This window comes from Haematobia irritans, chromosome 4 (genome assembly GCF_050003625.1).
Source record: "Haematobia irritans isolate KBUSLIRL chromosome 4, ASM5000362v1, whole genome shotgun sequence".
NCBI lineage: Eukaryota > Metazoa > Arthropoda > Insecta > Diptera > Muscidae > Haematobia > Haematobia irritans.
Window position 1 is genome coordinate 1,808,048 of NC_134400.1, and position 12,786 is coordinate 1,820,833.

Here is a 12,786-nt window from a genome sequence, read left to right on the forward strand (position 1 = left end):
TCGACGTGTCGTTATGGCTTTTTTGAGGTTTGTTTAGCGGTTACCAGGGATTGCATTAAAAAAGAGATTGCCAGCAAAATTCCAGGATTTGGTATAAAATGCCTATGCTTCACACAAAAATAACTAATGGTGGTAAAAAACGAAGTACGAACAATTGTTCGAGCAAAGTGTATCTTATATGGTTCTTCTAAGACAGTAATTATCAGATTATGGACCGGTATGAACCAATTTTACAGAATGTATTGGTCAGATGGAAACTCGACCACATAAAGTCGATTATGGAAATACATTTACATGGGGAATATGCCTAACTATAAGCGACTTTATAATACTCGCGGACATACTGCTATATGAAATGGTTCTTCAAAGCCTCTGTATCTGTTTTTATTCGGCAGTTGGATGATTATCGATTATCCAATGGATAGACGGACAGAGATATAAGGTTAGATCGATTGAAAACCTCGCAGCTATCAATGAGATGTACAGTTAATATATTCATCACTTTATACTAGCAGTAATATTGGTAATAGATCCCATATACTGTTCTCTCCGAAATCAGCTCTGGGGTCTATTCTTCACTTATTTCTTACATGAAAGCATCCTCATTTGTTTTTTATATTCGATAAATGTGTAGAGGATGAACGCTATTGATAAGGTTTTTGAAAATCGAATTTAGTTATAGCTGTCATAGATATATATATCGCCCAATTTTTCCAATAAATTTGCAAATATCAAATATTTTTTTGCTCGGGATACGACTAATAAAAATCCTTTGGAGAAAATCCCCCAAATATCATCCCTATCTTTAGTTATGACCACTGCTGCCCATTTTCACATAAATTGATTTTTATTTTCATTTGTGTTTTTTCTTTGCATGGTGTTATTTTTCAAAAATAAAAACAACTTAAATACAGCGGACTTCAATGGCAACAAGGGAACATGAAACATGTCTTCCTGGCCAGCTTTGGCTGTTGTTACAACAATTGGTGTTGCCATTCTTTTGCCACCACTGCGACTTAATCGTCTTCTGCGGTAGATTTCGTCGTCCCAATTGAGCAAGAAAGAGCGAAGAAAAAAGTTACTTTCTGAAAACGAAAGATTTCCCGCTAAACGAGAGTTTCATACAAATCACAAGCAATTTAATGACAGCTCAATACAGAGTTCCATTTTTTTATTTTGTTGGCTTATTTTTTATATGACTTTTAATGGGTTGAAGCGGGGGTTTTCTCCTGCATGGGCAAAAGTAATAAAATTGAATTCAGTTGCAGTAGTGTTCAGGCTTTACTGGCATTTTGGGCTGCTTATCCCTTAAAAAAAAACCAAGAACATTTTTGCGGACGCATTTACAATGATGTGCCAACAAAAATATCGACCGATTGAAGAGAACCCCCCAAAAACTCGAGAACAACATGCAAACTTTCCACATGCGTATCTTATCCACTTAGAGCAAAAGTTTCTGTTATCTTAAACATATTATATTTTAAGAAATCAAAAAGCAAATATTGTTGTTCTTAACATGACTAATTTATACTAAAAGCTAAGATAGAACATTATAAAAATTTGAAATTTGTGTAAAAAAACTATTCACCGCGTTCTTTAGATCAATACTCGCTAATAGATATGGGCCTTTTCTAAGTGTACTTTTTGTGATAGCATCATATGTGGCAATAGTCCCAAATCAATGGCAATCATTGGGCGAGTCATGATTTTAGCCTGCTGCTTGCAGGCTGTTGACCAAAAAACCAAACGAACGAACACTGCTAAGCCAATGTCAATAAAATTTGAGTTAAAATACAATTAAGTTGGCAATCATTTCATTTTTGTACGACTTACACAATACGATGACTCTTATCCCTTCCAGAGTGCTATAGCAATATCTGTATGTCATTGTGAAAGTCTCGGACAATGGTACCGCCTGACACCGAAGAAGGGTCTGAAGGACGGTTGACAGAGATGGACGGATTGCTTGGACGATGAACCGACAAAACATGAGTGTCAAATTGGAAATCTTTTTGCATTTAAGTCATCGAAAGATATCTACTGCATCCTGCAAAGGGTGTAGTTTATGGAATGATCGGAAATGTTTACATAATAAAACCAAGGTATACTCATTTCCTTTCCAATTCGAAATGTATAATGTATAAATACGATTTATTACCAGTTCGCCTTTAAACGGCTTCTTCTCGTTTTAGTCAAATTTCCACATGATATGTATGACCAATGAGTTAGGTTATGGTGGTATTCCTGTCTTTCGAGCTTCACTTAGACAATTTAGTCAAATGTTTTGCCGACGATATTAAATCGGTGAACCCATCAAATTATGCTCTACTGTTGATCCAAACTGATTGTCCCAAAACTATTACTACAGGGTTTTTGAATGTCGGGATTTCTCGGTTTTAAAAACTTGGATTTTTTCCAAACGCGGTGGAAGGAGTTTTTTGAAACAAATAATCGGAATAACCGGTTTTCATAAAAATACGTAATTTTGAAAGGATTATCTAATTTTATTGTCACAAAAAAAATCAACGAACAACTGATTCGAAAATATATTAAAAGTTGGACATAATTTTTTTAATTCAAATGCACATATTGGGAAATGTTTTAAATGCAGGTTATTAAAATACTTGTCTAAATTTGACGATTTCACAATAAAAATTTTAAAACCGAATGCCCTTGAAAACAAAACAAAAAAAAAACAATATTTTGTAAGGCAGCAAATGAATAAGAACTGTTTGAAGACTCTTGCACACACAATCAAATGCTATTATTGGGACACTGTAATGTATCTAGATTAGAAACACCCCTAAATTTTTTGTATAAATCGTATATTTTTTCATTTCAAAAATATTTTATTTATTTCTCATATGGAATTATCTACCAGATTATCATCAAATTCGTCATACAAATCACCATCGTTCTCCTCAAAATCATCCTCAATCTCGGGGCAATTTTTGCAACGACTCTCGTTCACTCCATAGTTGAGACAGGTTGAACCAACACATTCACAACAGCCATCGTGGAACCATCTATAACTATTGGCTCCAGTACTTCTACAAGTTTGACGACATTTATTCCACGATACACAATTATCCAAGTAGACTACAGTGCAATTGAGTTCTGGCTCGTTTTGTGAATGCTTGGCCGAAGATGCTTTGTGCTTGGCCTCATAACTCACCGGGAAGGTGACTATATTCCAATTATATGCCGTGTCCTCGGACGGCGATGATACAAGGACATCGAATAACTCTGATACACCCTCAAAGTCCTCTACATGTGATTTTTGCGAGAGCGAAGGTTTCGTTGAAGGGCATAGATCAACACATCCACAACATTCCTCAAAATATTTCTTTCCCATACAAGTGATGCAACTTTGATAACAAGAACTGTCTTTGATTTCACATTTGCAACTTTGTGTGAGAATGCATTTGGATACAACAGAGGCGCAAATGTCCTCATTACAAGATTCAGCAGTCACATAAATTAAATAGGATAAAAGAATTTGGTAGAGTAAAAGTTTTGTTAACATTTTCTAAAAACTGGAAATGATCTGTAACTCGCCGCTGTTAGCCGACTAATGTAAGATTTTCTATATTCTCGATATTTATATCTTGTGGTTTTACCTACCTAGAGGTGTGTTTCTACCTAATGTATTAATTTCTTTAGCCCAGGTATTTTTCTGTAAAACTATGTCTATCTATTTATTTCTTAACTTAAATCTAAAGGAAGCTATGCTTGTCTATACAACACTTATCTCTAAATTACGGATATTTAGTTTGTCTTTGACTTATATACTGCAAATTAGAATTGTAATGATTTTCTGGCTTTAAAAGAGGTCTTTGGGGTAAAGGGGGTTATGCGAGCCAATTGCCTGCGTTTCTTCTTCATCTCGGTGGAATAGTTGACTGCCGCACTTGGGGTTGCTGCTGCATACTTCATGGATTCCAAGGGATATGTTTTGTTTAAATCTTCTATGGCATCGAAACTGCGGTCACTTAAATTCAATTCTTTCAAAATGCTCATCAATTGGTAGGTCATCATAGCTTGATCCATTTTAGTATAGTGGTAGTTTATTCGAAATCGGAAAGGTTGTGCAATGTAGAAACGATGACAAAGTACTGCTGACGTTTGCATCTCAGGCAGACAGTATATATACTCTTCCGTTGATTGTGCAAGGCCAACAGGTAGCAAGCTTATTGGGATATATAGAATCCTATTTGCATACTTGTCTACCTAGATCTATAGGAAATGTCCTTAATCCTCGGAATAAGGATATATGGGGAATTTTCATGTTAGAATTCCAAAAATTTAAATTCCACTGAAGACCAGATGTCTTTGCCAAATTCTTGTAAATCCTTATTGCGAAAACCTATTTATTAGCGCAATATGCAATTAATGTGAACTTTAATCCTAGCATCGCTTATTGGGATTCTAAACCAAAGAAAGGACAACTCAGGTAATTCAAAGTTACATCTGATGGTTTCATCTTATAATGCAGCTCAGACTTGTTAATACTTAGGAAAATGCAATGAATTTAGCAATATTCTGCATCAAAATTTATACTGCATCAGAGACTTCAATCGGAATTTTATATGTTTTCTTTTGCGAATTCGTTATAATGCCAATGAAACTCTTTCGGTTACTCCAAATTGGTCTCAGAGTACAAATAAAAAGCCCAATATTTCCTGTAGGAGCAATGATTAGAATCAGAAGATATATCCTCTCTCAGTAAGGCTGGTGACACATCAGACACATTTCATCGTAATGTAGAACGCCGTTCGGTATAGGCAGTCTGACCATACGACCTGTCTAAGGTCTGGTCCTACTATAATGGCGTCTATGTACTTTGGAATGAGTCCGAGTCATGTCTTAAAATGCAAATTTACTCCACCAATGACAACCCCATGTTAAAATAGCCGACCCCTTCCATACGTTTATCATGGACAAGTCACATACACACCAGCGGTTACTCTTGCATCGGACCATTGGAAGCAAATTTATACCAATGAAGTTGTTGCAATTTTCATAATCATATTAACAGATTAAAAAAACTAAATTTCCATAAACGTTCATATATATAAAACATCTATCTTCTCCAAATTTGAACACCCTTTTATAAGAACTTAGATAACAGCACGAATTTTATTAACTTATTTTGGATTTAATCACAATCGAACTTCCAGCATCACTTCAACTGAGATTTGTTGAATTCATGCCTCTTATACGACCCTATGTGTCATGCGTCAGTTACATGAGTTGGTGGCTTGATGGAAATCTCAAAAGAATAACAATAGGAACGAATGAGTGACCAAATCCATTGCCCATACTTGAAGGAATTTAAGAAATAAAAATATCGTAAATACAATTTAAATAAGATTAAATGATTTGCAAAAAATCACATAAAAGATTCAACGTATCGGCTTGCCAAGCAACAGCGTACAATGCCACAAAGAAATTTTCCAAATCGATTCGAGGATTCGATTGGTGATGGCGCAAAGAGAATGAAAAGATTGCGATTTTAGGAATTTAATAACTTGGCTTTGATGGGCCAGCAGCTGTTGCCAATTATAATTATTTTGAAATGGCTATGGTATGATATCAGTTCGATTCACTCGCCTGCCTTTGAACTTCCTCTATTTCTTTGCCATAGAATAGGCAACCAACAATGACCTCCTTCTCTCTATTAGGGGGGGAGAGGTCAGGGAGGAATCCGAATATATTTGAATTCGGGCAAGACGGGATAAGCCCCCTTCATTCAACGAATTGTATGAGTGAATCGGCATAGAAAAAATTTAATTAAAACTCAAAACGCACAGCTCACTCACTGGATTGGTAGCGTGAACCCAGCAGCAGCCAACTTTCCTATCGCCTGATATGACTGCAAATAACAAGGACAAAGGCCAAAATTTAAATATTTTGTTATAACCATTCAAGTGCACCTGTGCTCCAAATGCAGACAGGCAAATGGAGCTTCAAACGAAGGCCGAAATAAAACTGGAGTGGAGCAAAAACTAAATTTGTTACCCAATGAACCTTCAAACAAATGACCAAAGGCAGAAATAAGGCGACACAACCAACTCCACACGGTGAAACAATTATATCCATTTCAACATTTCTCCTCCAGTAATGTTTCATCTCCACCTTGGTGGAAGGAGATGGGGTTCCAGCAGCTATTTGCTGTAAAATTTCCTTTTTATTATTTGCATTTATTTCAATTTTCCACATTGCTACAGAATCCCCTCCAAGAGTTTGGCAATTTTCTGGAGTAGCAGTGCTATTTGACGTTTTACATAAAATGCGTAAAATTCCCGAGTCCTGTTTAGCTGCTTTTGGTTCATTTACTTAAAGACGGTCATCCGTGCCTCGGCCCCTGTAATTTGTTTCCCATTCCATTTGTGTCGTGTAGGGGTTTGGAGTTTTGGGTTAGCGGCATGTTTGTTTGTTTTTATCAACTCAGTTGTCATTGTTGCCTCAGTGGGTCTCTCTGTGTGGCTCAAGTCGGTCATTCATTCGGTGACATTGCTTCTGTTGGGTTCTGGAGCCTCTTGTCCGTCAGTCATCCTCGATAGCCAGTCTACCTGCCACTACCCAAGAGTTTAGCCAGATCCATTCAATTTAATTCGCTTCAGTCACTAGTCACTTCACTTCACCGGTGGTGGCCAAGATTTTTAATGGATTTTCATTTGTTGGAAGCGTTTTATTGTGTAGCCGCGTGCAAGCTTCTACTTTTAGTTACAAAATTAAAACTTGGAATTTTTGTTGGTATTTCAAGTTTCTTCCCTCCGGAGACTAGCCATGGTGATGCTGTTCTATACCCGTCAAATTATTTACTATGATGCTATGTTAAGTGGATTTGTCCACTTGGCCCCATTCGTCCCACCTGTGTGCGCTGGTCATCATCCAACGAATGGTACTTTGTTTAATGCAAAAGAGAAGTGCAGCTATCGTGATAATGAAAGTACCAACCATGCACTTAACGAAATTAGGGAAAACCTTGTGTAGCCCCCACTAAGGATTATGCACAAGGAATTTTCCAGAGATCTCCAGCTTAGAGGCATGAAGTTTATGAATATGTTGACGATTTTTGGGCATAAAATCTATATGTATGTTTGGTGTGTGTGTCCATTGGGATACAAATTCTGCTATCAATCAGGGCTTCCAGGTTCCATTTGCTTAGCTATATTAAGATCCAACTCAGATAACATCTTAAGTTTTTAGATGTCATTAGAAGAAGAAAAGTTGGTAACGATTCACGATGATTTTTCTTTACTTCAATTCTACATCTAGTTGGTATTACAATTTTTTCTCAGTGTATATATAATTATAATTTGAGTAAAACACTATCCTCTTTACGATTTTAATGTAACTGTGGCAGTCAGAAACGTTGTTGCTGTTGATACCTTTGCTTGTCACTCCACATGTCAGGGACTATTGTCGTCGTCATTGGAGCTTGCCTACATTTACAAGGGAATACAGGATAAGCGAAATTTTGCAGGATAGAGAGAACGAGAGCGAGGGAGAAAAATTATACACGTGACCGTATACATAAAATAAGGACTTGGCCACCAGTCTCTGACAAGTGAATAAGTATTAATATTCCAGTTTGTAGTTCCTCAAAGTGACTGTTTTGCGAATGTCCAGATCATGGACGATGATTGCAATGGAAATGAATGGTTGAAGGTTTTGAACAAAAGTGAATGAATAGATTCACGTACTACTCATCATTGGACATTGTAATAAGGAGCAGTAGTATTTGTATTTGTTTTTCCTACTCACCTTGCCTCACTTCATGCGGTGTGGGGATAGAAATTTTCAACAGCGATCATTCTCTGACCGTGTAGATTGATGAGTTTGCATACCAAACAGGTGCGTGCACTGGCATCCAAGTCGTCTTCATATGAATATCTGCAAATGAAAAAAAGAGAAACAGACAAATTAATATACAGAGCATTGTGTTACTTTACAAAGTGAAAGATAAATGCGCCCAATTTGCTTGAAGGGCCAAGATACGCATTACCAGTGGAAGGTATTAAATTAATGTGAAAAGGCCATCGGCCATATTGTTAATATATACGAAAAGTCCCATATAAGAACTCAGTTATACCAATTCCAATGGAACTGGAAGTATTTATGAGCCCAAGGGAAAATACTTTCTACTATATATAACATCAATTAAATGTTTAATTGAATATTTATACTCTAAACCACATAGTGGTCAGCAGATTATTATAACTTTAATCTGCCAAAATGTGCCTGCCAGAAATATTGATCTAAGAACCCATAAAATATGTACCGATCGACTCAGAATCCCCTCCTGTTAATCTAGTCCTTGGTGTCCGTCCATGTATTTAGTGTTTGCAGGGTTCCGGTCGCATTTATTAACCGATTTTGATTATATATAGATCCCATAAATATTTATCGCCCGATTTTCCAAAATTTGGCCTTAAAATTTGGCTTTAAAAACCGATCGTACTCAATTTGTGTACAAGGCAATCTTCTGTGATATCAAACAATTCAGCAAAATATCATCTAAATCGGTTCAGATTTAGCTCTCATATATATGTATGGCCCGATTTTCCAAATTTGGCCATAATGTTTTTATTTACACGGAAAAAATATGAAGATTTTCCAATTAAAAATTAATTGAGTTTTAAAAGATATTCTTTTAAAATTTAATTGGTTTCAACAATTTTTTTAATTGTTAAACAAAAATCAATCAAAAATTTTTTGTATCAATTAATTTGTTAATATAATTTGGTGATTGATACTATCATTACTGTCATTGAAGACATTTCAATTAAATATTAATTGTGTCAATTAATTTCGTGATTGAAGACAAAAAATATTATTTTGTATGTATTAACCGATCTTACTCACAGTTCAAATATAGAGGTATTCGCCGATCTAATTTAGACTTACGTATAGCTCATACATACATATTTTGCCCGATTTACATAGATTTGGCCATACTCACACTAATTGAGCGATTTCTCTTTTTATACCCTAGACCACATAGTGGTCAGGGTATAATAAGTTTGATCGGCCTAAAAATGTGCCTACCAGAAATATTGAAGACCCCATAAAATATATACCGATCGACTCAGAATCACCTCCTGAGTCGATCTAGCGCTTGGTGTCCGTCCGTCCGCCTGTCCATGTATTTGTTGTTCACAGGATTCCGGTCGCAATTATTAACCGATTTGGATGAAATTTGGTACAGGGTGTTTTTTGGGCACAAGGTATCGCCCGATTTCGACAAGTGGAGTCACGTTGCGCTTTTTTACGAACCGATCGTCAACAAATTTTGCACATAGTCATCACCCTTTAAGTCTGCAAAATTTCATCGAAATCGGTTCAGATTCAGATATAGCTCCCATATATATGTATCGCCCGATTTTCCCAAATTTGGCCACAAAAACTTTATTTATTAAGCGATCTTACTAAAACTTGGCTTACTCTAATCTTGTATAGTACTGACATTATGTGCCAAAAATAATCGAAATCGGTTCAGATTTAGATATAGCTCCCATATATATGTATCGCCCGATTTTGCCAAATTTGGCCGTAAAACCCTTATTTATCAACCGATAGTTGGCTAAATATAATCTTCTATACCTCTAACTGTATGTGCGCAATTTAATCGAAATCGGTTCAGATTTATGGCGTTTTCTTTTCTTGTTAAAAATGCACACTTTTTTTGCATTTTGCCCGGAAAATGTACTCTTTAGGTTCTTTTCTAAAAAAACAGGCAAAAGTGCGAAAAGGCTTTGAATTCTGTTGTGAAAATAGCGCCACGCATAGAGGCAAATTACGGGCATTTTCAGCACTGCCAACAAACGAGAGTGCTGCGATTGCCCTGTTTCCTTCTTTGAATTCTTTTCTGCCCGCTGAAATGATAGCATTTTTTTAGGTTGCTGGTAACATTTTAAAAATGCGCATTCTGTACAGACAAAATGAAGGCAAAACACTTTTTTCAGAAAAGAAAACACCATTAGATTTAGATATAGCTCCCATATATATGTATGTAAACATGTACCCCCATTTATGTTCTCCAAAACGTATACCAAAATACCCCACAAATGCTTATGTTTACTAATTCAGTAGGGGTGGTTTAGGGTATGATATAGTCGGCCCTGCCCGACTTTCTACTTTAGTCACTTGTTTAATAATGGACTTAATATTAGTGGCATACTAACTCTGTAAGTACAAAATCAACTATAGCTCCCTATATCCGCCATTTTTGTTCAGATTGAGATAAAACTCCCATAAAATGTACCATTTAATGTTCTAAAATATGGAAGCAAGTTTTATTTCCCAAACCTATTTCAATGACACCCCACAAATTTACTAACAGGGCTTATAAAAAGCGTATATAACCGCCATATAATTTGTACTCCAGGTTCGAATTTTTACTGCTTCAAATATGTAGAAAATTCGGCTCGACAATAATTATGTATTTTTCACCATAGATTACAATTGCTCAGCATTTGTCTATAAAAATAAATGTCGCCTGCATTGCATAGGAGTTTAAAAATAATGTAAACTCTGTATATATTTTATGTTTTTCAGAGACTGGTATTAAACCCATGACCCTATAATTTTCTGGTGGATATATATACAATTGCAACACGTTGGGTTCACTACATGACTAAGCATGACTTACGAAGTATTAACATTTCTTATCCAACGTGAAGATCGTTCATTTCATTGCTCTACAACATTTGTTTCATGAACAAACAGTTCCACTGTGAATGAGAGACAGACAAACTAGGAAAACTCTATAAGGGACAAATATCTGGAATATGGGAAATACGAGCCAATTTCCGCCAACACTAGAAACCCTCAAATAAGAAATTAAGCTATGCGAAATACACAGAATACGCCTACATAACAAAGATGAAAGACAAAATTGAGGATCACACCGAAATTCATGCATACTACAGAATAAGGTAAGTAACTTTAGTCCGTTCTTTTCGCCTACCATGTTTCACAGCTTCTCTAAGTTGTTACACCTCGTAATGTGGTAACCCATTCAGACTCGTATTTAAAACGCTAATCCCTCATCACTGAGCTTAACATGGTATAGGAAAGCTTCTCCCAGAGGTTTCACATTGACTTGACTATGAACAGGAGGTCCCTTGTCATTGAGTTACATATAGCATCGGACAACACTCTCCGGTAAGAGAGAAGTTTGTCTCAAAATCACACCCTATGTCGATGTAGCCCCGTATATCCGATTGTCTGTACGTCTGTTATCCAATTATTGTTCGTACGATTAAGGTTGCAATTGTTATTGGATTGCATTGTCCGAGATGGCATTTAACTCGATTCTGATACGTTACAAACAGCATGATAAAGTTGGTATTCTCCCCCTTCTATGGTAGGGGATTTTACAAAATGCTATGTTTATTAGAAGATCGTGTATAAACGATTATGCGTTCATTTGACTAAGAATGCTTGTGCACATGCGTTACGCGTTCTCATCGTGTAGCGCGTTGTTGTTCAACGCAATCTCCAAATGAGATATTTTATGAATAATTGCTCCTACATTTTGCATATTAATGTGTAGATCATGATGATGCATTTATTATTAAGCCACACTATCTTTGGCGGCATTTTGTGCATTAATGTTCCGAGCATTAGGCATTTGCGAAAAGGGTAGATGGTTACGGAATGATGATATTCGTAATTCTCAATTCAATTCAAAATGAAATATTGATGCTGTCACTTTCATTATACTTCACAAAAACATGATAAGACTTCATGCAGTCTTTTCCACCCAGCGTTATTTTCCTATCCACTTTCATTACCATTGTGCCAATGTTCTACCCTATGTTATATCCTCAGAGAAAGAGCTTAGACCAATGCTCCCACCATTCAATTGTACCACTAACAATGACAGTATTAGAATTCTCTACTATACAACTTCAGTTAATTATTTCGATTTGAAAATGCATAGTCATCGAGCTCCTAAATAAAATTATGATAATGAATATTTTTGCCACTGCCTCCTTGATCCATTCTTGCGGAATATCGTAGATATCGAAATAATTTATGGTCATCATGGTTTTAGCTTTGAAGAATGGTCCTTCATTGTTTTCGACGCTTGTGGTAGGAGCCAATCTAAATTAGTTTTGTAGCATATACAAATCTATAGACGATCCCAAGACAAAAACCATTCTGATCCCAGCTTGCAATTTTCCACTATTTGTATGGCAAATGAATGATCAAAATGGGGGGTTACGTATGTATGTTTCCTAGTTTGCGGTTGATTTTTAAATGCTGATCTCATCTAGGAATTTCCCTGCAATTCTGTTGTTTTGGGCAAAAAGGTGCCGGCCATGGGAAGAATAAAATCATTCCTTGAAACTGGCGAGGCAGACACCCCTTAGACCATAATTGCCACCATCATAAAGAAGGGCTTCGTCTATTGCCTCCTGCATTCAAGTCAATGTTTGTAGTTAATCCAAAAGCAAATAGTTGCCTCATCATTTCATCTCAGAATATTCATCATGTTTCCACCATGGATTTAGTACTGCAACAAAACAACCGCATAACCAACTTTGGCATCGGCAATAATAAACATCTTTCAAAAATTGCAAAATAGCCACAGCACATACTTCAAAGGCAATAGAAGAGATACATTGAGAAAAATGTTATTTAAAAGTGATGTAAAATGTTAGGTAATTCCTCTTCTTTGAGATGTGGTCCTTGGTTTTTGATCTTTCCTCTTTCAAATCTTCTCTTAGAGGTATCACCGCATTGGAATATATATAAATTTCCTATAGA

The 12,786-nt window shown here is 36.1% G+C and overlaps 1 protein-coding gene across 1 annotated transcript in view; it reads left to right on the plus strand.

The window, feature by feature from the left end:
- Positions 1-12,786, plus strand: part of LOC142236969 (uncharacterized) — a 242,965-nt gene that overhangs the window by 131,437 nt on the left and 98,742 nt on the right. The window contains exon 5 of the mRNA XM_075308251.1: positions 10,567-10,946. The gene's annotated coding sequence lies outside the window, so the exon portion shown is untranslated. The remainder of the gene's footprint in view (positions 1-10,566; positions 10,947-12,786) is intronic.